General features: G+C 47.8%; 1 long non-coding RNA gene across 1 annotated transcript; it reads left to right on the forward strand.

Moving 5' to 3' along the window:
* The first annotated feature begins 540 nt into the window (after window positions 1-540).
* On the forward strand, window positions 541-23,094 carry LOC137301331 (uncharacterized). The gene is made up of 3 exons (XR_010958278.1): window positions 541-624; window positions 773-968; window positions 19,167-23,094. It is a non-coding gene; the product is annotated as an uncharacterized lncRNA (long non-coding RNA).
* The last annotated feature ends 469 nt before the right edge of the window (window positions 23,095-23,563 follow it).

A 23,563-nucleotide genomic window follows, 5' to 3' on the forward strand; every position in this document is an offset into this window, starting at 1 on the left:
CAGACTATGTTAACTCATTTGGTTGATACTAATTTGTGCACAACCTCGAACAGAAAACCTGCTGCTTAACTGTGCATTTGGCCTGGATTTGGATGAAAAAGTGGTGCCTTTTCTCTTGGTTTCATTTGGGAAAAAATTACAAGGAAGCAAAGTGAAAGTTCAGTGCTGTGCAATTTGATGTAGATTTCTGACCAAAAAAAAACTGCTGGATGTCCATGAAGTTTAGATTGGATTCAGGATTCTGCTTTGCTCAGATAAGCAAACAATGTTGAAAAAGACACTACAGTCCATTATCTGCACTCCAGTTATCTGCCTGCCCAATTATCGACCAGAATTCTCATGGGAAAACATGAGATGTTAGGTTATTGTGCAGCCTGCTAATGTCTCATTAGTTATTTGTACTCTGTGCTCTTTTCTTGTTAAATAAAAACAACATTTTTTCTCACTTTGTTTTGTCTGTATTCCTCCCCATCACTAGGGTGTTGCAATGCAAGATAAAAATTCGTACTGATTCAACTATCCACTGATTTCTATCATCCATGCTGGTCTGCATTGAGGCTGCACGGGGAGGAGGGCACGAGGAGGGCTCCAGATTCAGGCCAGGAATAAGGAACATATACCAGGGTGAGCAGGAGAGAAGCAATTTGATGATCAGTGCACTATAAGTAACATTCATATTTTGAACTTCCTAACTAGCATCAACATTAAAGGGTGATTCTCAGATTATTAACAATTTATTATTTTCTATATATTTAATTTAATTGAGTGACAGCTGGAAGAGTGAATAGAGACCCAACAGAAACAACTCTTGGCCAAACATTTGCCTGAGAGAACTGAGAGACCAGCGGCAATCCCTGAGCTTTTCTTGAGACGTGTCGATCACAGGTTTGAAGGGTCAAATCAACTGCGGAGTGAATCTCGCCTCCGTTTCATTGGCGAGTTTGAGAAGCCGTGGGAAGCCCCTGCAGGTAGGGTAAAATTTGTTTCAGGTTCAGCATCCACAAAAAATTACCCACCTTAAGTATTTCAAGTAGGTAAATTGCCCCTTTAACGATCCGCCCGCCAGATTTAATAGGGGACATGACTTCCGGGTTTTGGCTGAGCGTGTTCTTGGGGGTTAAAATGACCCTCCTGGTGTTAATATGTCATCGTGACAGCAGTGAGAGGGTCACAAACCAACAGGGCAGGTGGCCAAAGTGACAGGAACTTTCTCCATTTTTTCCCCTCCTTTCCCGAAAGGCCGCTAACTCCTTTCTGGGGAGCAGTTCGGTGGGCACGGCTGCCCACTGATACCTCGTCCAAATCATCGTTATTCATGTTGATGGTGCACTGGAAGGTCATTCAACCATGCTGGGCATCCCAGTCAACCCAGGTCCTGTCCCTACTGCACTTTGTAGTCGGGATAACTGGATAGTGAGCAAAAGCAGGAACTCTGGCAGAGGACGACAATAGGTAAACTGTGAAGAAAATAAAGACGACATTTCTATGCAGGGCTACGGGGAAAAAGTGGGGGGATGGGAGTAACTGGATTGCTCTTACAAAGAGCCGGCATGGGCTCGATGGGCCGAATGGCCTCCTTCTAAGCTGTAACCATTCTATGATTCTATGTATTTTATTTGTCTTTGTGGCAGAGCTTACCAGCGATGGAATTGGTCCTGATTTGCTTTGGAAATGGCCATGCAGATTCTGGACTCACACTCTGTCCACATCTCTGGCTCTCTCTCTCTCTTTTCCTCTGTCTCTCCCCACCTCTGTCTCTGTATTCTCTTTCATTCTCTGCTACTGTTACACTCCCTCTCTGTCTCTTTCTCTTTCATTCTCTCTATTTCTCCCTTTCTCTTTCCCTCTCTCTCACACTCTCCGTTCCTATATCTTCCTCTCTCTTTCTCTATTTCTATCTTTCCCTCTCTCTCTGTTTCTGTTTTTCTCTCTGTGTTACTATCTCTCCCTAAGTCCCTCCCCCTCTCTCACTGTCTCTCTCAACACATGTTCAGTGATTACTGTTCTTGATTCACTGTTCTGGTAATGATACGTGTGATTAGTTAAAGAAGAGGGTTGGGGAATGATGTGTTGGTGCAGGTAAGCTGTCAGTCTGGTCCAAAATGGGAATATATTGACTGTGTGCAAGGCCAGATAATGTTCTGTCTGAACCTCAATAAAAACATCAGTTAGCTGTGGGGAAGAAAGTTTGGGCTAGAGAGTCACGGTGTAGACAGGTTTTGTGCTGTTTTCTTAAAGTCCCAATATGGGGGGAAGTTAGTGCCCAAGGTTGGGATTAAAGAGACAGAAAACCATGGGAAAGAAACATTCGCCACATGAGCTGGGGGATTTAGCCACTGCCGGTTAAGGACTCATAGATGGGTCTTAACACTGACTGGTGCTGTTTTCCATTGGGTGCAGTCAATTCTTCACCAGCGCCCACTGCTGCTGAGCTGAGCTGGAGTTACTGAACCTCCCGAATAGCTAAACAGACAAAGAGTAGAGTGGGAGCTAAGGTCCTCCAAGAACATCCATGACCACCCTGACCAACTACCCTTGGATCGTGCGTACGGGGCAAGTAGCAGCTACAATAGCCTAAGATGGTAGTCTAAGCTAAGATTCTGATTCAGCAATTATGAAACATGTAAGATTCTGAGAGGGCTTGACAGGGTAGATGCTGAGAGGCTGTTTCCCCTGGCAGGAGAACAAGGGGCCATAGTCTCAGGTTAAGGGGTTGGCCATTTAGGACTGAGATGAGGAGGAATTTCTTCACTTAAAGGGTTGTGAATCTTTGGAATTCTCTACCCCAGAGGGCTGTGGATACTCAGTCATTGAGTATATTCAAGGCTGAGATGGATAGATTTTTGGACTCTAAGGGAATCAAGGGATCCCAACATACTAAAGGAGGGGGGAGATATTAGCCTCCCCGATCCCTGCTGGAAAGGGCGGAGGAGTGGGACTAGCTGGATTGCTCTTGCATAGAACCGCCGCGGACTCGATGGGCCGAATGGCCTCCTTCCCTGTCGTAACCTTTCTATGATTCTATGAAAGTGCATGTTTCTGGCTATCAGATGGGACAGGTTCAGGTTCATGACAACCTGGACTCACACATGATGAATAGAGAAATGCTGATGGGTCTCCCAACACAAGTCTGTGCCTTGACAAGAGACGGGGAGAAAATTGGAACAAAAGGATAATTCTAAGTTCAAAGGTGCTCCTGTGATTTTTGACGCAGTTTCTGTTATCCCAGCTTGTGATGCTGTTGAAGAGCATAAAGAAATAACTTGCATTTATATAGCGCCTTTCACAACCTCACGATGTCCCAAAGAGTTTTACGGCCAATTAAGTAATTTTGAAGTGTAGTCACTGTTGTAATGTAGGAAACGCAGCAGCCAATTTGCACACAGCAAGGTCCCACAAACAGCAATGAGATAAATGACCAGATAATCTGTTTTAATGATGTTGGTTGAGGGATAAATATTGGCCAGGACACCGGGGAGAACTCCCCTGCTCTTCTTCTAAAAAATGCCATGGGATCTTTTAGATCCACCGGAGAGGCAGACAAGGCCTCAGTTTAAAGTCTCATCCAAAAGATGACACTTCCGACAGTGCAGCACTCCCTCAGTACCGCATTGGAGTTAGCCTAGATTTTGTGCTGAAGTCTTTGGAGTGGGACTCTGAATCCACAACCTTCTGACTCAGAGATGAGAGGGCAACCCACTGAGCCACAGCTGATAGCAGCAGCAAAATAGCTGGAGGAGACTAACAACACAAACTGTAACAGTAGGCTCTCTGGCTCTTGAAGACTCCAATCCGTTCAGCGCTGAGAGTCACCAGGTTTAGTCGCTGAGTCTGTTCTCCAGCAGCAAGACATCTGTCTGTGATAATCAACAGTCTCAGACAAGCCGCAGCTCAGGATGAAACCTTGACTCATTGACCGAAACACAAGCCAAGGTCACAGCTGGGGAAAAAGGCCGGTTACTTTTCATCGGATTTGAAAGCAGGTTGTTTTAACCCTTTGTCTCTTAAGAAGGTTAAAAATAGTCCTGGAAAAATAACAGAGGCTTCTGAAACCTTCACAATTAAAATGGATCTTAAAGGTCAGCAGTCGGGTTAACAGGGCGCAGAATTACTTCAACTGTGTGTTCACACTCATTTGTGGCCTGATCCTGTTTCCTAGGCAACAAGTGGTAAAATGTTGTTTATCCACCTTAAAGGCCGTGCAGAATGGGACCGGCTGGATAGAGAGACCATTATAATATTAGTTCATAAACTGATCTAAAATAAATGTTCGTGATATTTAAATCCACTCAGAAAGTTGTGATTCAAAATTACCAGTTGTATGTAGCAACGCAATGCAGAGCTTCGGAGCAGGCGGGCGGGATACAAACCATTCGCATGATCCTCTGCTCACCGAGTTCTCAATTTCAGCCGCGCTGCCCTGGGAGAGGGGGTGTCCCTGCACCTCTCTTGGCTGCTCCCTATTGACCAGTTTTGGAGCTGCATTGGAGGGAGTCCTGAGGACAGGCTATCCTCTGTAATCTCAGCTAGGGCATGAGGAGGCTGAACAAGGGGAGAGTTGGAGGAAACGACAAGGGGAGGGGGCAGGGGGGGAATAGCACATAACTGAAAGTCTCACTGTTGCCACAAAAAAAAATGATACACTAACAGATCTCCCGTGGCGTCGCTCGTGGGCAGTCTTGGGTGTGTGTGCAGTTGTGATGTTTAGCTGCTGACCTGGCCTGTTCCTTTAAGGCCATAGCTCTAAACAGGAAAATCAGATAAGGGTGCCTTCCCTAAAGGTACATTAGTTAACCAGTTGGGTTTTGACAACATTCTGGCAGCTCCTCATGGCCAGTTTTTCTGATGCCAACCCACAAATTTCCAGATTTACTGAATTCAATTATCCCACGTTATGGTGGGATTTGAACTCTCAACCTCCATTGTAGTTACATACAATTACATAGAATTTACATCACAGAAACAGGCCATTCTGCCCATCTGGTCTATGCCGGTGTTTATGCTCCACATGAGCCTCCTTCCCCCCTTATTTCATCTCACCCTATCAACATATCCTTCTATTCCTTTCTCCCCTCATGTACTTAACTAACTTCCACTTAAAAGCATCAATGTTGGCTGTAAATTGGTGAGGTCAATCAGAGAGCTGTTGAAATTCAGGCTATATTCTATATGAAATATATATATATCCATATCTCGATGCAGCTTACTGGGGAAGGGGGGTTGGTCTTGCCCGTTGGGAGTCCATATTGGAATTTTGGGTGCACGCTGCCCATAATTTTCCATCCATTAATGCTGAGGACCCCATATGCCCAAATTTCTAATATGGATCCCCAGCAGACAAGGCTCCCTGGTGGAAGCACAGACAGGTAAAGACCACACCCCTACCACTCTTCTGTTGATGGAGAATTCAATCAATCAATCAACCATAACCAGGCAAGCCGGAGACATCACAGAATCTCACCAGCGAGCTTTGATTTACCTGCCATCCGTCGTCTCCAGTTCTATTTTCCTTTTTGCGCTGTGGGTAGGGTAGCCGAGTGGCCGTGACACAAGACCAGTAACAGTTGGAGGTTGAGAGTTCAAATCCCACCATAACGTGGGATAATTGAATTCAATAAATCTGGAAATTTGTGGGTTGGCACCAGAGAAACTGGCCATGAGGAGCTGCCAGAATGTTGTCAAAACCCACCTGGTACACTAATGTACTTTTAGGGAAGGCACCCTTATCTGGTCTGGCCTACATGTAACTCCAGTCCCACACTATATGGTTGACTTTTAATGCCCTCAAGGCAGCTAGGGATGGGCAATAAACACTGGCTTGCTTGTGTAACACATATTCCACGAACAAATTTAAAAAAACAACTCACTTATTCCCATTTTTTTACCTCAACAGCCATTTTGGATCCAGTATAGAAAAGTAGTCATCTTCGAAGCCTCTGCCAATGCCCAACAATGGGTAACAGTGCTGTTGAAGTTAACCCAAGGTGGAACCCCTGCTGATTCTCTTTCCCTCCCAGCCACTGGCTAGGTATCTTGCCTCTACACGATGCTACAGCCAATGACCAAACCAAGATCTGCAACATAAAGCCTGGGGAATCCCAGCACCAATTCACTTGGTTTCGACCCTGGCTCTCACAGCTCATGACAAGGTGCAATAATGCTACATCACAGCTCTTATAATGGATTCAGTTCCACATGTGAATTCTCTGGCTGAGCCTAAATACCAGGTTGGAGCACAGAATAATAGCAGAGGTCGTACGCAAGAGCTATAAGCTGTAGGTGACATGTGCTGCAGAACCCCCGCGAAGCTCACCAGCAGTACCAGCGCGTTTTGTCCGGTACGTCTCGTGTTGCTGGCGCACGGGGATTCCCGCAGGGTTTCCGCTGTACCCTCATTGACATTGTACGAGTTCCTAACGTGATTTACATCCACCGCTGGGAATATAGGGGTCAGCAACTCCTGGGTCTGAGTAGACATGTGAGGCACTCGCTGTTGACGGCACGGTTTGAAATCGGGCATTTTTGGCTGTGCTGAGGTGGGGCGGGAGGCGACTAATGCCCGGGGGGGCAGGGGAGGGTCTTCGAATGGTGGTGCCCAGTGTAAAGTTGAAACCAACCAGCATTCCAATGCAAAGAAAGAAGCAGCAGGGCAATGGAAAGAAAGCAAAAAAAGCCAAAAGAACAAGGACTAATCTCACCAACCCGGGCAGTTTTAAAACTACTTTCGATGGCTGTTTGCCTGCCAGGATGTACTTCACTCCAGCTTCATGCCAATCGGGCAATGCATCAGAATTCGTGGGGCAGTAACAAACCCCCGAATGGATGATGTAATGATGCTTGCATCACAGATCGGCCAATCCTCTCGCACCGCCAACTCCGTGCTAAACGGTGCCGAGGCCAATTTCCTGCCCCCTCCAAGGCTCTCTGCCCCCTCCATGCCCAGCGTTTGCCTGTGCCACTGCAGCAAGGGAGAGGGGTTTCAGGCCCAATGTTTCCAATATGTCGGTCTGATTTTATGAACGGGCTGAGTGGAAATTGATTGGCTGCTGTAACTTTGGCAAAGGACCGCCGAAGTTATGACGGTCGATCGGGACAACCGCCTGCCCGAGGAAAGGCTTTCATTGACCAAACCTCAGAACTCGAGTCAGGATCCAATGTGAGGTCATCCACTTTGGACCAAAAAAGGATAGAACAGGGTACTTTCTAAATGGTAAAAAGTTATAAACAGTGGATGTCCAAAAGAACTTAGAGGTTCAGGTACATAGATCATTGAAGTGTCATGAACAGGTGCAGAAAATAATCAATAAGGCTGATGGAATGCTGGCCTTTATATCTAGAGGACTAAAGTACAAGGGGGCAGAAGTTATGCTGCAGCTATACAAAACCCTGGTTAGACCGCACCTGGAGTACTGTGAGCAGTTCTGGGCACCGCACCTTCGGAAGGACATATTGGCCTTGGAGGGAGTGCAGCGTAGGTTTACTAGAATGATACCCGGACTTCAAGGGTTAAGTTACGAGGAGAGATTACACAAATTGGGGTTGTATTCTCTGGAGTTTTGAAGGTTAAGGGGTGATCTGATCGAAGTTTATAAGATATTATGGGGAACGGATAGGGTGGATAGAAAGAAACTATTTCCGCTGGTTGGGGATTCTAGGAGTAGGGGGCACAGTCTAAAAATTAGAGCCAGACCTTTCAGGAGTGAGATTGGAAAACATTTCTACACACAAAGGGTGGTAGAAGTTTGGAACTCTCTTCCGCAAACGGCAATTGATACTAGCTCAATTGCTAAATTTAAATCTGAGATAGATAGCTTTTTGGCAACCAAAGGTATTAAGGGATAAGGGCCAAAGGCAGGTATATGGAGTTAGATCACAGATCAGCCATGATCTTATCAAATGACATCGCAGGCACGAGGGGCTGAATGGCCTACTCCTGTTCCTACGTTCCTATGTTCCAACCACTCCCATTCCCCACCACCCCCATTCCTCAAGCCCCCCACCCCATCCCACACCCTGTCCTTATCCTGCTTCCGCGCTTCTTTCTCTCAAAGACAAGAGATTTCAAGTCTGGTGTTTCAACTCTTGAGCAAAGAGGACGTACATCATACATGGTCCTCCTCCCTCTCCCAACTATTCACTGCCCTGAAATCGAGACACACCTCACCGTCTCCCACTATAACCCGTTCATTCCCAGGACCTCAAAACCGAGGCCCTCCTCACCTCCCTTCTTCCTACATCCTACGGGCTTCTAAAACCCAAGCTTCATGACATTTGACTGCCTTCTTGATTTCTCTCATTTGCACTCCTTTCCTGTGCAGGAGTCGAGACCTGGATTACCCATTAAACATAAAATCATGGATTTAGGAATTTGATTGTGTTGAGGTTATACTTGAACTTAACACTGGATCAGTTCTTGTTGATACAAATAATAGTGGCCGAATACTGAAACACAGCTCTGGTATAACGGGGACATCCCACCGGCCTCCTGTTTGAGCTGAGACCAGCTCTGGGTACACACACAGTGACCTGCACTCAAAACACAAACTTTCACAGAGTGATGTTTTGAAATTCCAAAACATTGAGCTATTTCAAATATTTTTAATCAAAGATGAGAGAGATATTAAATAAATGGCAGCTGTTCCATTTTATGAGAAACTTGTTTTTGAAACGATTGTAGTCTTCAAAGCAACTTTGGAAGCTAATTGGGGCACTTCTCAAAACACTCTGAGCGGAATAACAACCACCCTCTGGACATATCTGCCCGTCTCCCGGTAAAGTGACATGGATATCTGCTTCAATCAGCAACGTTCAGGCTTCTACTGCATTCCTCTGGGCGCTATTTTCAGGCAGACGTTAAACTTGGCTCAGTGGAAGCAATTTCATCTCCGAGTCAGAAGATTGTGGGTTTAGGCCCCACTCCAGACACTTGAGCACATAATCCAGGCTGACACTCCAGTGCAGTACTGAGGGTAGTGCTGCACCTGTCGGAGGTGCCTTCTTTCTGATGAGATGTTAAACCAAGGCCCCATCTGCCCTCTCAGGTGGATGTAAAAGATCCCATGGCACTATTTCAAAGAAGAGCAGGTGAGTTCTCCCCGTGTCCTGGTCAATATTTATCCCTCAACCAACATCACTAAAACAGATTATCTGATCATTATCTCATTGCTGTTGTGTGCAAATTGGCTGCCATGTTTTCTACATTACAACAGTAACTATACTTCAAAAATACTTCACTGGCTGTAAAGTGCTTTGGGACGTCCTGAGGTGGTGATAGCTGCTATATAAATGCAAGTTCTTTCTTTGTTTTTACAAAGATCTTTAAGGATTTCTAAGTCACTCATTTTTTTTTCACCTGTAGTAAGGACCGGATATCTCACAAATTTCCCTCCGATGGTCGCTGGGAGCACAGAGGCCTGTAAACTCCCCACATTTACATTGCAGGGAGCTCCGGCAGCGACTCTCCCAACTGCACACACGTTAATGACATTATCGGGTAAATTCAGTCAGGCTACACTCGCAGCCTGGAGCCTCACTCAAAGGGAGTGCAGATCAGAGAATTGGGCGTGGGGATCAGCTCACTCCCGGTTTACCGGTAATTTTAATGCTTCCTTTAAACTACAGAAGTCAAAATGAGATACGGCAGGGCTAGCACTCAGGATTTGCAGCATGTCCAGCTGGTTATGTGGTTGTGTTAAGGGTTTTCCTGGTCAGCCTGCACTCAGTTGGTTACTTTGACCTGAGCTGTGGGCTGATACAAAGCCGACAGGTCACAATGATCTTCAATAACTAGTGTTAGTTTTACTAGCTAAGGAGTGAGCTTTGACTCAACTGTAGCATTTCCTGCCTTTGAGTGAGAAGGTAATGGGTTCAAGCCCCACGTCGGAGAGGAGAGTCGCGGACTCTGAATACTGGGTTGACATCCAGTTGGATACTTGCCTCTGATGGGAGTGATGTAAAGGTGCCAGCTGTGGCCCAGAGAGTAGCACTCTTGTCTGTGAGTCAAAAGGTCTAGAGACTTGACTATGTAATCTAGGCTGGCAGTACCGAGAGAGTGTTGCAGGTGCTGTCATTTGGATGAGATGTTAAACCGAGGCTCCGTCTGCCCTTTCAGATGGACGTAAAAGATCCCATGGCACCATTTTGAAGCTTGTAAGAGGAAAGGTGAGGGAAACGAGTGGGGTTAATATAAGAATCTCCTAAACCCCACTGCCAGCAAAACTGAACGTAAGGACTTTAATATCCTAACCATTTTGAGGCATTTAGGGGGAAGCTAGATAAGTACATGAGGAAGAAAGGAATTGAAGGATATGTTGATAGGATGAGATGAAGTAGGGTGAGACGAGGCTCGTGTGGAGCATAAATAGCAGCATAGACCAGTTGGGCCGAATGGCCTGTTTCTGTGCTGTAAAATTCTATGTAAAAGAGCAGGGGAGTTCTCCCCGGTGTCCTGGCCAATATTTATCCTTCAGCCAACATCACTAAAACAGATTATCTGATTATTTATCTCATTGCTGTTTGGAGGACCTTGCAGTGCACAAATTGGCTGCCATATTTCCTACATTACAACAATTACTCGAGTTCAAAAGTACTTGATTGGCTGTGAAGCACTTTGAGATGTCCTGAGGACCTGAAAGGCGCTATATAAATGCAAGTTCTAAGGGGTAGGCTGTGGGAGAACAGCCAGGGCGGAATTACAGAAACATCAGGCCTGTCGAACCTCCTCAACCTCTTTAAGGATGTTACAGAGAAAAGTGGGTAATGGAACTCTCTGCTATTTAAACTAAGTTCCACATGAAAGGCTTCTAAATCAAACACATATCAGGAAGAATTGCCCAAAGAGTGGGAGATGCTGGCTGCTGAGCATTACCGATTTAGTGCCGCCTTCCAGCGTGTGTGAGAGAAGCAGCCTGACACTGGGGACGGGTGACGGAACATTTTAAGCTTTCAAAAGTGCTCAAAAGAAACGGGCCAAGTGGAAACGCTGTCCAGTTTCATTTCGCAGTGCTGGCTGTTAGTTTCTCAGGCATTAGGTGAGAGTGAGGAGCAGGCACACTAGGAAACTAATGACAAATTGCGAGCTGGAAGGGTCACTTAGGCTTGGGGTCAGCGCTAATCCAATAATAATGTTTACAGTTCTGAGCAGTGGCAGACATCACCCTGCTGGCTCCTAGTGTAAATGGGGAGCTAACAATAGGTCAGATTCAGTCCCCGGAATTCCACGTTTCCAACCTTCCCCAATCACAGTCCCCATTTACCGCAGCTCGTTACATTCGGCCGGAGGGATTTAAATTTTTTTAGATTAGTTTCTTGTTTCTCCCCCTTCCCTTTCTCTCTTGTCCTGGGTTGTTCCCCCTCCCCTCCCCCCCCCCCCCCACTCTCCATGGCCCGGAATGTTCTACCCATTAAAAGGACCATTCCCTTCGACTCCACAACCTGATAAAGTCACTGAGGTAAAATTTCCGCTGTGGTCAAATTGCACAGAAACCACCCCCCACCCCCTGTGGAAACAGGCTAAAGTATAAAATGGGCACAACGAGGGCCAATATGGGGGACTAACGTCCTGCGCCCAACAGATGCCTGAAAGATGTCCGACTCGATATTTCGTCGGGCGATTTTTCAGGCAGCCCTGATCAACCTAATGCCTGTTCTCGGCCCCCTCGCCGATATTCGATGTCAGAGAATGAAGCAGGATTCGGGCCTGCTCCGCTCGGGATTCTTAAGCCGTTGCTGGGTGACCACCACCAAAAGGTAAGTGGTTTTTAAATGTTAGTGTGGAACCAGGAGGAGGTGGAGTTCTCCCCTGACCCCGTGCTACAACCAATCGTCTCCACACCATTGCAGCTCCTATCCATACCGTCCCTCCCCCTCCCTCCCTCCTGGACATACCTTCAGGCCACTGCTGGAGAGGCAAGTGGTCCGAAATTTATTTCTTCAAACGGGCGAGTGGCCTGAGGAGGCGCCTCCCAATGAATAATAACGAGGCCTGAGGCCCAATTTCGGGCTTTCCCAGTTCAGGCGTTCCTTGCGGTCCCATCGCCGCCGTCCTGCCCGGAACTGAGTGCCGACTAATTTATACCCACAGGTGTGAAACCAGAGGATGAGAGGGGAACAGAAGTAGCCAACTCCAGCCCTGTGCTCATGCTGAGATTCCACAGGCTGCTGCAGCCCTCCAGTACTTGGCCTAAGTGATCGTTCTTCCTGGGTCAGCCGAGACCGTACGTGTTGGCGGGCTATTTGACCATGATGCAATCACAAACATACTTCCTCCTGTCCTCACGTCATGTCCACACATACACGCTTTCCAGCAGAAGTCACTGAATTGTGATTCGGAACAAGAACCCGAGCTGATTTTCCCCCTCCCTCGTCCAAGGAGGTCAAAGGTCGTACCCCTACAGTTATCCTAAATGAGATCTGCTCGCTCCAGTACAGACTGGAGAATCAAATCCAGGGGCTTCCTGGTCAGTCCTACATTGAGCCGTAAAATGCGCCCCCCTCAGTCCTGCCACCACCCCACCGGCCCCCCAACCCCGATGTTTTGTGCATGAATTGAGGCACTACAGGGCTGCTGACACCAAGGAGATCTGCACCCCAGCTCGAGTCAGAGGCTTCGGGAGGAAAGGGCAGAGAAGGACAGTAAACTAGGTGGAAGAAATAAGCAAGATCTTCAAACGCCTCGTGAAAGCCCCTCTGGCCGTTCCCGTTCTGTCTGTGAACACGTCAGTCCCAACTCTACCAGTGATTAGCACTGTCGCCGCGAGTCAGGAGAAAACTATTCCAATCTCAAACCCCGTCAACCCCCTCGTTAATGAGCCATGAAGGAACAAATACAGTTTAAAAGCTTCCTCTTAGGGTAGGCATTGACCTGAGGGTCAGCAGAGATGGACTGTGTCCAATTACATTCACAGTCTGTCCGTAACCTAATGCACAGTTCAAACCGCCTGAAAAATTCTTTGACGAACTCTTCCTCCCTGCTAAACACCGTTTATTTTAAGAATCTAATACATAATTCTGACTAAATCTTTATTCTCTGTCAAACATTCTTGTTCTCCTATTAACCTCGGTGCGTGAAGTGCAGTCTCTCTATTAAAGAGAGCTCAAGCTTTCTCAATGGAGTGTGGACACCAGGCCTGCTTGGCCGTTTGTAGCCTCTCAGGAGTGTTTACACAGCAAATTCCACCTCGGCTTTCTTGTTCTTTAAATTAAGTCACAGTTCACCTTCATATTTCAGCACCTTTTCTCGGCTGACAAAGGGGAAAAATAAATCAACAGGAATTCATTTGGGGCCTTCAGCTCCCTGCTCAACGCAGAGCCTGTCTTCCAAAGTTCTTGGAGCATTGTGAGCCCTGAGTAGACTGGCTTTGTGGGGCGGATGGAAGGGGGTCCCCTCATTAAACTTTGCTGAGTTCCAAGTGTCGTTCCTTCCAGAGGACAGATCTTTCTTCACTGCAGGGAACACACTTCCTGGACATGGATTGTAGGGAAGTGGGGAGAATTCTTGCAAACTTCATTCCCGGCGGGGGGTCTCGCTCACTGAGCGCTCGGATTGGAGAACTGGGCATGGAGGTCAACGGAGTCCTGTCACTGCGCTTCCAGTTTACACTCGGTTAATCTGGTTACTCCTATTTCAACTGATTTTTAAAATATTTTTGTTTTAAATAGTGAGAGCTGACGATATTGAGCAAACCGGTGAAGAGGAGTTATTGAGATAATGGGAGGGGCATGAATTGACTTGCTCAATTAAAATTACAGTAATATCTTGTGCTATTGACTATATCTCTACTGATGTTAATCCCTCTCCCTCACACCGTCACTCAGTAACCCCTCCCTCCAGCGCCCTGTGTTACTGACTGTATCTCCACTGATGTTAATCCAGCTCCCTCACACTGTCACTCAGTAACCCCTCTCCCCAGCACCCTGTGTTACTGACTGTATCTCTCCAGTGATGTTAATCCAGCTCCCTCACACCGTCACTCAGTAACCCCTCCCTCCAGCACCCTGTGTTACTGACTGTATCTCTATTGATGTTAATCCAGCTCCCTCACACTGTCACTCAGTAACCCCTCCCTCCAGTGCCCTGTGTTACTGACTGTATCTCCACTGATGTTAATCCCTCTCCCTCACACTGTCACTCAGTAACCCCTCCCTCCAGCACCCTGTGTTACTGACTGTATCTCCACTGATGTTAATCCAGCTCCCTCACACCGTCACTCAGTAACCCCTCCCACACTGGTCCGACAATAATGTGGTCAGTGTTCATATTCAAATAGAAATGTTTGAAAACCATCAACAACAGCTTACATTGAAGTAGCACTTTTTACATGGAAAGTTTTCCTGAGGCACTGCACAGTGAAGGGAGGGAGTAGATGACAAGTCTTTGCGAGAGGGTTAGGAGAGTGGAACAGACATGTTTTTAAGAAGACTTTGTAAAAGTGGGGAGGGAGGTGGAGAGGAAGAAGAGCTTAGGAAGGGAGTTCCAGAGAGTTGGGTCAAGGTATCTGAAGGCTCTGCCACTAAAGATGGGGCAGGACGAAGGAGGACAATGGGAGGCCTGAGTCAGAAGGCTGGACAACATGGTTGTTTTTCTTTGGAACAGAGGAGACTGAGAGGAGATTTAATTGAGGTGTATAAAATTATGAGGGGCCTAGATAGAGTGATAGGAAGGACCTGTTTCCCTTAGCAGAGAGGTCTAAGGAGACATAGATTTAAAGTAATTGGTAGAAGGATTAGAGGGGAGTTGAGGAGAAATGTTTTCACCCAGAGGGTGGTGGGGGTTTGGAACTCACTGCCTGAGAGGGTGGTAGAGGCAGAAACCCTCAACTCATTTAAAAAGTACTTGGATGAGCACTTGAAGTGCCGTAACCTACAGGGCTACGGACCAAGAGCTGGAAAGTGGGATTAGGCTGGATAGCTCTTTTTCAGCCAGCACGGACATGATGGGCCGAACGGCCTCCTTCTGTGCCGTAAATTTCTATGACTCTATGATGACGGGTTCTATAACTGAGATTAGGATTGTAAATTTGATCTGTTGAAGGATGGGGTGCCAATGTAGGTCAGCGAGCACAGAGGGGGAGAAGGGTGATTGTGGACTAGTGTGAGACAGGTTGCAGGCAGGGGAGTTTTGGATGATTTGGAACAAATGAGTGTAGAAGTCAGGAGACTGGCGGGGGGGACATTCAAGAAGCTGAGTCTAGAAGTGATGAAGGTCTGGACAAGGGTTTCAGTGGCAATAGAAGTTAGGTAGGGACGGAGGTTGGCAATGTTGGAGGTGGATGTAAGGGGTCTTGGCAGTGGTTAGGATATGGGGTTTGAAGCTCAGCTCTGGGTTGAACAGAAAGGTGCAGTTTGGTTCTGTCCAAGTAAGCTGGTAGGAATGGAGTCATTAGCAAGGGTGCAGAGTTTTCAGCAGATGGCTTTGGTCTTCTCTGTATTTTTTTTATTCGCTCATCGGATGTGGGCGTCGCTGGCGAGGCCGGCATTTATTGCCCATCCCTAATTGCCCTTGAGAAGGTGGTGGTGAGCCGTCTTCTTGAACCGCTGTAGTCCGTGTGGTGAAGGTTCTCCCACAGTGCTGTTAGGAAGGGAGTTCCAGGATTTTGACCCAGCGACGATGAAGGAACGGCGATATATTTCCAAGTCGGGATGATGTGTGACTTGGAGGGGAACGTGCAGTTGGTGTTGTTCCCATGTGCCTGCTGCCCTTGTCCTTCTAGGTGACAGAGGTCGCGGGTTTGGGAGGTGCGGTCGAAGAAACCTTGGCGAGTTGCTGCAGTGCATCCTGTGGATGGTACACATTGCAGTCACTGTGCACCGGTGGTGAAGAGAGTGAATGTTTAGGATGGTGGATGGGGTGCCAATCAAGCGGGCTGGATGGTGTCGAGCTTCTTGAGTGTTGTTGGAGCTGCACTCTTAAGGCAAGTGGGGAGTATTCCATCACACTCCTGACTTGTGCCTTGTAGATGGTGGAAAGGCTTTGGCAGTCAGGAGGTGAGTCACTCGCTGTAGAATACCCAGCCTCTGACCTGTCTTGTAGCCACAGTATTTATGTGGCTGGTCCAGTTAACTTTCTGGTCAATGGTGACCGCCAGGATGATGATGGTGGGGGATTCGGCGATGGTAATGCCGTTGAATATCAAGGGGAGGTGGTTAGACTCTCTCTTGTTGGAGATGGTCATTGCCTGGCACTTGTCTGGTGCGAATGTTACTTGCCTCTTATCAGCCCAAGCCTGGATGTTGTCCAGGTCTTGCTGCATGCGGGCACAGACTGCATCTTTATCTGAGAGGTTGCAAATGGAACTGAACACTGTGCAATCATCAGCGAACATCCCCATTTCTGACCTTATGATGGAGGGAAGGTCATTGATGAAGCAGCTGAAGATGGTTGGGCCTTGGACACTGCCCTGAGGAACTCCTGCAGCAATGTCCTGGGGCTGAGATGATTGGCCTCCAACAACCACTACCATCTTCCTTTGTGCTAGGTATGACTCCAGCCACTGGAGAGTTTTCCCCCCGATTCCCATTGACTTCAATTTTACTTGGGCTTCTTGGTGCCACACTCAGTCAAATGCTGCCTTGATGTCAAGGGCAGTCACTCTCACCTCACCTCTGGAATTCATCTCTTTTGTCCATGTTTGGACCAAGGCCGTAATGAGGTCTGGAGTCGAGTGGTCCTGGCAGAACCCAAAGTGCCGCTTGATAGCTCTGTCGACGACACCTTCCATCACTTTGCTGATGATTGAGAGTCGACTGATGGGGCGGTAATTGGCCGGATTGGATTTGTCCTGCTTTTTGTGGACAGGACATACCTGTGCAATTTTCCACATTGTTGGGTAAATGCCAGTGTTGTAACTGTACTGGAACAGCTTGGCTAGAGGTGCGGCTAGTTCTGGAGCACAAGTCTTCAGTACTACAGCCGGGATGTTGTCGGGGCCCATTGCCTTTGCTGTATCCAGTGCACTCAGCTGTTTCTTGATATCACATGGAGTGAATCGAATTGGCTGAAGACCGGCTTCTGTGATGGTGGGGATATCGGGAGGAGGCCAAGATAGATCATCCACTCCACACTTCTGGCTGAAGATGGTTGCAAACGCTTCAGCCTTGTCTTTTGCACTCACGTGCTGGACTCTGCCATCATTGAGGATGGGGATGTTTACAGAGCCTCCTTCTCCCATTATTTGTTTAATTGTCCACCACCATTCACGACTGGATGTGGCAGGACTGCAGAGCTTTGATCTGATCCGTTGGTTGTGGAATCTCTTAGCTCTGTCTATAGCATGTTGCTTCCGCTGTTTAGTATGCATGTAGTCCTGTGACCTCATTTTTATGTATGCCTGGTGCTGCTCCTGGCATGCTCTTCTACACTCCTCATTGAACCAGGGTTGATCTCCTGGCTTGTTGGTAATGGTAGCATGAGGAATATTCCAGGCCATGAGGTTACAGATTGTGCTGGAATACAATTCTGCTGCTGCTGATGGCCCACAGCACCTCATGGATGCCCAGTTTTGAGCTGCTAGATCTGTTCTGAATCTATCCCATTTAGCACGGTGGTAGTGCCACACAACACGTTGGATGGTGTCCTCTGTGTGCAGACGGGACTTCGTCTCCACAAGGACTGAGCAGTGGCCACTCCTACCAATACTGTCATGGACAGATGCATCTACAACAGGTAGATTGGTGAGGACGAGGTCAAGTAGGTTTTTCCCTCGTGTTGGTTCACTCACCACCTGTTGTAGGCCCAGTCTGGCAGCTATGTCCTTCAGGACTCGGCCAGCTCGGTCAGTAGTGCTGCTGCCGAGCCACTCTTGGTGGTAGACATTGAAGTCCCCCACCCAGAGTACATTCTGTGCCCTTGCTACCGTCAGTGCTTCCTCCAAGTGGTGCTCAACATGGAGGAGGACTGATTCATCAGCTGAGGGAGGGCGGTCGGTGGTAATCAGCAGGAGGTTTCCTTGCCCATGTTTGACCTGATGCCATGAGATTTCATGGGGTCCGAAGTCAATGTTGAGGACTCCCAGGGCCACTCCCTCCTGACTGTATATCACTGTACCGCCACCTCTGGTGGGTCTGTCCTGCCGGTGATGGAAGAGTCTGGGATATTGGCCGAAAGTTATGATTCTATGAATATGGCTGTTGCTTGACTAGTCTGTGGGACAGCTCTCCCAATTTTGGCACAAATCCCCAGATGTTAGTGAGGAGGACTTTGCAGGGTCAACTGGGCTTGGTTTGCCTTTGTCGTGTCCGGTGCCTAGTGATCCTGATGCCAGGTGATCCGTCCAGTTTTATTCTTATTGTGACTTTTTGTAGCGAGATTGTACAACTGAGGGGCTTGCTAGGCCATTTCAGAGGGTGATTAAGAGTCAACCATGTTGGTGTGGGTCTGAAGTCACATATGGGCCAGACTGGGTAAGGACGGCAGGTTTCCTTCCCTAAAGGGCATTAGTGAACCAGATGGGTTTTTACAACAATCCGGTAGTTTCATGGCCACCATTACTGACACTTGTTTTTTAATTCCAGATTTTATTTAATTAATTGAATTTAAATTCCCCAGCTGCCGTGGCGGGATTTGAACTCATGACTCCGGATTATTAGTCCAGGCCTCTGGATTACTAGTCCAGTAACATAACCGCTATGCTGCCGTACCCATAATGGTAGGAAATTCTGTCTCATCCATGAATTAATGTAAGATAGGCAACCTCACAGCATGGAGGTGGGTATGGGGTGGAGGGAAATGATGGGGAGGTAGATCTGGGTATCATCAACAAACATGTGGGATCTCACCCCATTGTCTGCAGCTGATGTCACTGGGGGGCAGCATGTAGGTGAGGAAGAGGAGGGGCCAAGGATGGATCCTTGGGGAATTCTGAAGGTGATAGCGCAGGAAGAGAAGCCATTGCTGGAGATGTGCTGGTTGAGTTGAGGCAGATTGGAATGGTACCATGCAAGGACATCCACTGAGATGGATCAGAGAGAAGAGGTACTGACAGGTAGGAGTAGAACCAAAAGAGGGTGGTCCCAGGGAGGCGGATTATAGGTGAGCATGGTAGACAATGGTTGACTGCATCGAATGCCATGGAAAGGTTGAGGAGAACAAGGAGGGTTAGCGTGCCGGAGAAAGAATATTAACTAAGCTAACTACAAACTTCTTAATCATTTCAATTCTTCCCTAACAGAACATTACACTGCACAGATGACACAACTCCTACTTGTCTTATCAATGTCCAAGGTGGGGCTCTACAACAACAACAAAAGAAGGAACAACATCAACAACAACATTGAGAACTTGCATTTGTATAGCGCCTTTAATGTAGAAAAACATCCCGAGGTGCCTCACAGAAAGCTGCACTCTGGGCAAGGCTACATCTATTGTCCACAATATTGTCTTCACCCTGCCTCACACAGGTCTCCTACTGATCGGCTGTAAGTACAGTACCAGACTCCAAGAGCCCAGAGTCACCACATGTCCAGCAGTCTCATGACTCATGAAATCAGCCTCCCCAACTCAGCCCCAGACTCTATTTGCTTTGCGCCCCACCTGATTACATCTACTACACTTGATTCGCCTTGAATCGCTCCTCTGTGATCTACCTGGCTGTGTCGGCAAGGACTGACGGCAGAGCGGCTGATCATCTGGCTTAGCCAGGTGTGCAGTGGTGGGTGCTCATCGGCTCCCCGCTGCGTGAGAGATCACAAAAAGATTGGTCAAGCCCCTATACCTGTAACTCATCTGAAAGCACAGTCAGTAAACAATCCATTACTTGGTTCCCTTCAAGTGCAACTCAACCCTGAGAGGGCAGGATCGCTAAATTTACCATTAAAGTCGTGGTGAATAGAAGCTTCTAAAGATTGACCAAGAGTTTGCAATATTAGTGTGCCTAAACTTGAGCTCATCCAAAATTCTGCTGCCTGTATCCTAACTCACGCCAAGTCCCTTTCACCCATCGCCCCTGTGCTCGCTGACCAACATTGGTTCCCAGTCCGGCAACGCCTCTTCTTTAAAATTCTCATCATTGTTTTCAAATCCCTCCATGGCCTCGCCCCTCCCTATCTCTGTAACCTCCTCCAGCCCCACAACCCCCCGAGATCTCTGCGCTCCTCCAATTCTGTCCCTTGCACATCCCCGATTTTCATCGCTCCACCATTGGTGGCTATGCTTCGGCTGCCAAGGCTCCAATTTCTGGAATTCCCTCCCTAAACCTCCCCACCTCTCTCTCCTCCTTTAAGATGCTCCTTAAAACCTACCTCTTCGACAAAACTTTTGGTCACCTGTCCTAATATCTCCTTATGTGGCTTGGTGTCAAATCTGATTGTTAACGCTCCTGTGAAGTGCCTTGGGACATTTTACCATGTTAAAGGCGCTATATAAATGCAAGTTGTTGTTATAGGCATTTTTATATTCATTTTATAAAAATTCATTCTTGAGATGTGGGCATCGGTGGCAAGGCCAGCATTTAATGCCCATTGCTAGTTGCCCGTAAGAAGATGGTGGAGGGCCTTCTTCTTGAACCGCTGCAGTCCGTGTGGTGAAGGTTCTCCCACAGTGCTGTTAGGATGGGAGTTCCAGGATTTTGACCCAGCGACGATGAAGGAACGGCCGATATATTTCCAAGTCGGGATGGTGTGTGACTTGGAAAGGAACTTGGAAGTGATTGTGCTCCCATGTGCCTGCTGCCCTTGTCCTTCTAGGTGGTGAAGGTCGCGGGTTTGGGAGGTGGTGCCGAAGACGTACTCCCAAAGTTAGTGACGTTATCCGTAAATTGTAATACTGTGTCTCACACACAATGGCAGCACTGAACCTGCTCCTTTGGGCTGTTCGCCAGGAAACAAAAAAGCTTTTGAAGCCACTGGGTCCCACTCCTGATTGCAGTCAAGTGACCCCGGCTGAGATCGCGCATGTATGGATGGCAGGTGAGGACAGCGGCAGGTGTGGCTGCGCTACCCCTGCAGTCGAATAGCCAGCTGCTGCTCGAGTCTGAATTCTCCAATCCAGCACAAAGACCGGCCGTTTGGGTGAAGGACCAGACAGTTGCCAATGCCCGCGGAACTGAACCCCAAAACGAGCCAGCGCCTTCCGGAGAGCTGGGTGGTGGGGGGGAAGGCTAGCAAAGAAAAAACAGAATTCCCAGAGAAGTGTAAACGTACGGAACTGGGCGCAGGCTCGTGGGGATTGAGCATGGCAAGAATTCCAAGCCAGTTACTTCATCAGGGCAATAAGAGAAGGAGAACGTCAGTTCTGCACCTGCCACTGGATTCCTTTCAGGACAAGTCGACAGCAACATCTCCCCTCACAGCCCTGAGCTGGAGAATGATTGACTTGTCTGAATGCTATCTTATCACCAGCTGACACTGTCAAAATCCTTGTCGGACGGAGGGGGAGGATGAGAGGAGTCTTTTGTACTGACAGCCTGGCAATGATACCTCAGCCCATCAATCATACATTCACCTGCTCGAACGCCCAGCACCAGATGCAAAGAGGAGCCGTGAATCATTCATTCCCTCCGGTGTCTCCTCCTGTCTCCTCCTGTAACCTGAACACACTAAACTGACAATTTAATTCCCATTAGTATCAACAGCAATCAGGTGAAGCCAGGACCCCGTAACCGAGGCAACATTGTCTGGGACGTGCACGGCCTGAAGGGCCATTCCCCCTCAGGAATTTCCTCCTTGCAAATTCCCGATGACAAACATTTCTCAGGTGTGGACACAGCTGCTGATAAATTCCTTCAGGGATATTGAGTCTGGGGGGGTGGAAAGGATTCATCGAGCCCCTCCTTCACCTTACAATAAGCATCGTTCCACTGCGACGCAAGATGGCTCTCCAAACAGTGTGAGGCTTGATTCCTGAGGTGGAGAGGCACAGTGCTTCCACCAATCCCCTCATCCGAGTCATTGAGGCAACTGGGCCTCGGTCTCCCAGAGCGAGGAAAAAGAAGCATCAGCTCTCGATCACCGCCCCATGCTGCCTCGTGTCCTGGATATCAATGAGGGAGCTCAGGGCACCGAGATACTGAAGCTCTTCACCAAGTTATACCGTTTGGTATGTGGGAGGTGGAGTTCTTCATGGCAGATAATCAGGGAGTGCTGCACGGTCGGAGGTGCCGTGTTTCGAATGAGACGTTAAACCGAGGCCCCATCCGTCCTCTCAGGCGGGCCTTAAAGATCTCAATGCATTATCTGGAAGGAGAGCAGGGGAGTTCTCCCTGGTGTTCTGGCCAATGTCCATCCCTCAACCAACTGAATATCTGGTCATGATCATATTGTGGGATCTTTCTGTGCACAAATTGGCTGCCGCATTTCCTACATTACAATAGTAAATACACTTCAAAAGTACTTCATTGGTTGTTCAGGTCTGGGGACGTGCTGCGATTGTGAAAGGCATTTTATAAATGCAAGAAATTTCTTTCTTTTTATGATTTACGTAGTTCCTGAAGAAAATGAATCCTGCTTAGAATCTGCTAATTGTAAGTGCGGTAGTTCAAAAGAAACCTGAGTGAGGGCTTGTAAATCCTTAGTTCGGCCTAATTAATGCAGTTTAAATAGAGCTCAGTTTGTCTCAAGCCACATTTATGGTATTTTACTTATTAAGCGTGTCAAATGTTGAAGTAAAATAGCTGAACTGAGGACTTAATCCCACTTGTCAGTGTGGGGACACTGATCCCTGTGAGCAGACCATGACTCGGACCCTCCGAATGTGTCATCGTGGACAAAGCTGAGGCTTCTGTTTCCTTCGGTCTGCTCAGGGCAAACTTCAAACACAAAGAATCCCCTACCTGGTCACATCAATCCGACACCCAATACTCCCAGGAATGTGCACTGACTTCCCAAAGGGCCCTGCATTAATCTTAGTGCAGCGGAGTCAATATCAAACTCCACACAAGGGCATCACAGCGACACGTTTTGTGGAGCGCACAATTCCCGACAGGAATCCAATTTTGTTTCACCCCTCGCCCCCTCCCATTAGACCGCTCATTCTGCAGTACCATGTTGCCTCCAAACATTTGTCTTCTTTAGAAAAAATTTTTCTCTTTCTAAAGCGGTGGCTTCAGAATTAAACCCTTATCGGTTTATTTATAAACTAATAAAAACCATGTGTTCATTGTTTCCTTCCTTCTGTCATCACTCAACAATGAGCTCCAGACAAAACACAGAGGCTTTATTTCATACGTATGAACCTCATGTTGAAAGCTCCTCGAGATGGTTCAGCTGGTTAAGCCAATGAGCAGATCAAGACGGTCCCTTGTCCGATCTGTAAGGAAACTACAACTGGTCTCAGTGCCCCTGGGATAGAAGGAAGGAGATCAGCCAGGGGTTCCTGCTCCAGAATGACATGCAGTGACCCCTTGCTGAAAGTGGCTACGTGTGGACTGAGGTAAGGAGACAATTGACTTGGCGATGATGCTGTCCCACGCCTAGCGATCAAACACCTCACCGGTGCTGACCGTCCGGGCCCACACATGACACATGGTTACCTGGCCCAGGTGTGAGTGGCTTCCTTGCTCAGGGACACTGAGACCAATTGCCCCAAACACTATCTCAGTCAATACCAGCTAACCCAACACAGGCCCGGAGA

Source organism: Heptranchias perlo, chromosome 33 (assembly GCF_035084215.1).
Source record: "Heptranchias perlo isolate sHepPer1 chromosome 33, sHepPer1.hap1, whole genome shotgun sequence".
NCBI classification, from domain to species: domain Eukaryota; kingdom Metazoa; phylum Chordata; class Chondrichthyes; order Hexanchiformes; family Hexanchidae; genus Heptranchias; species Heptranchias perlo.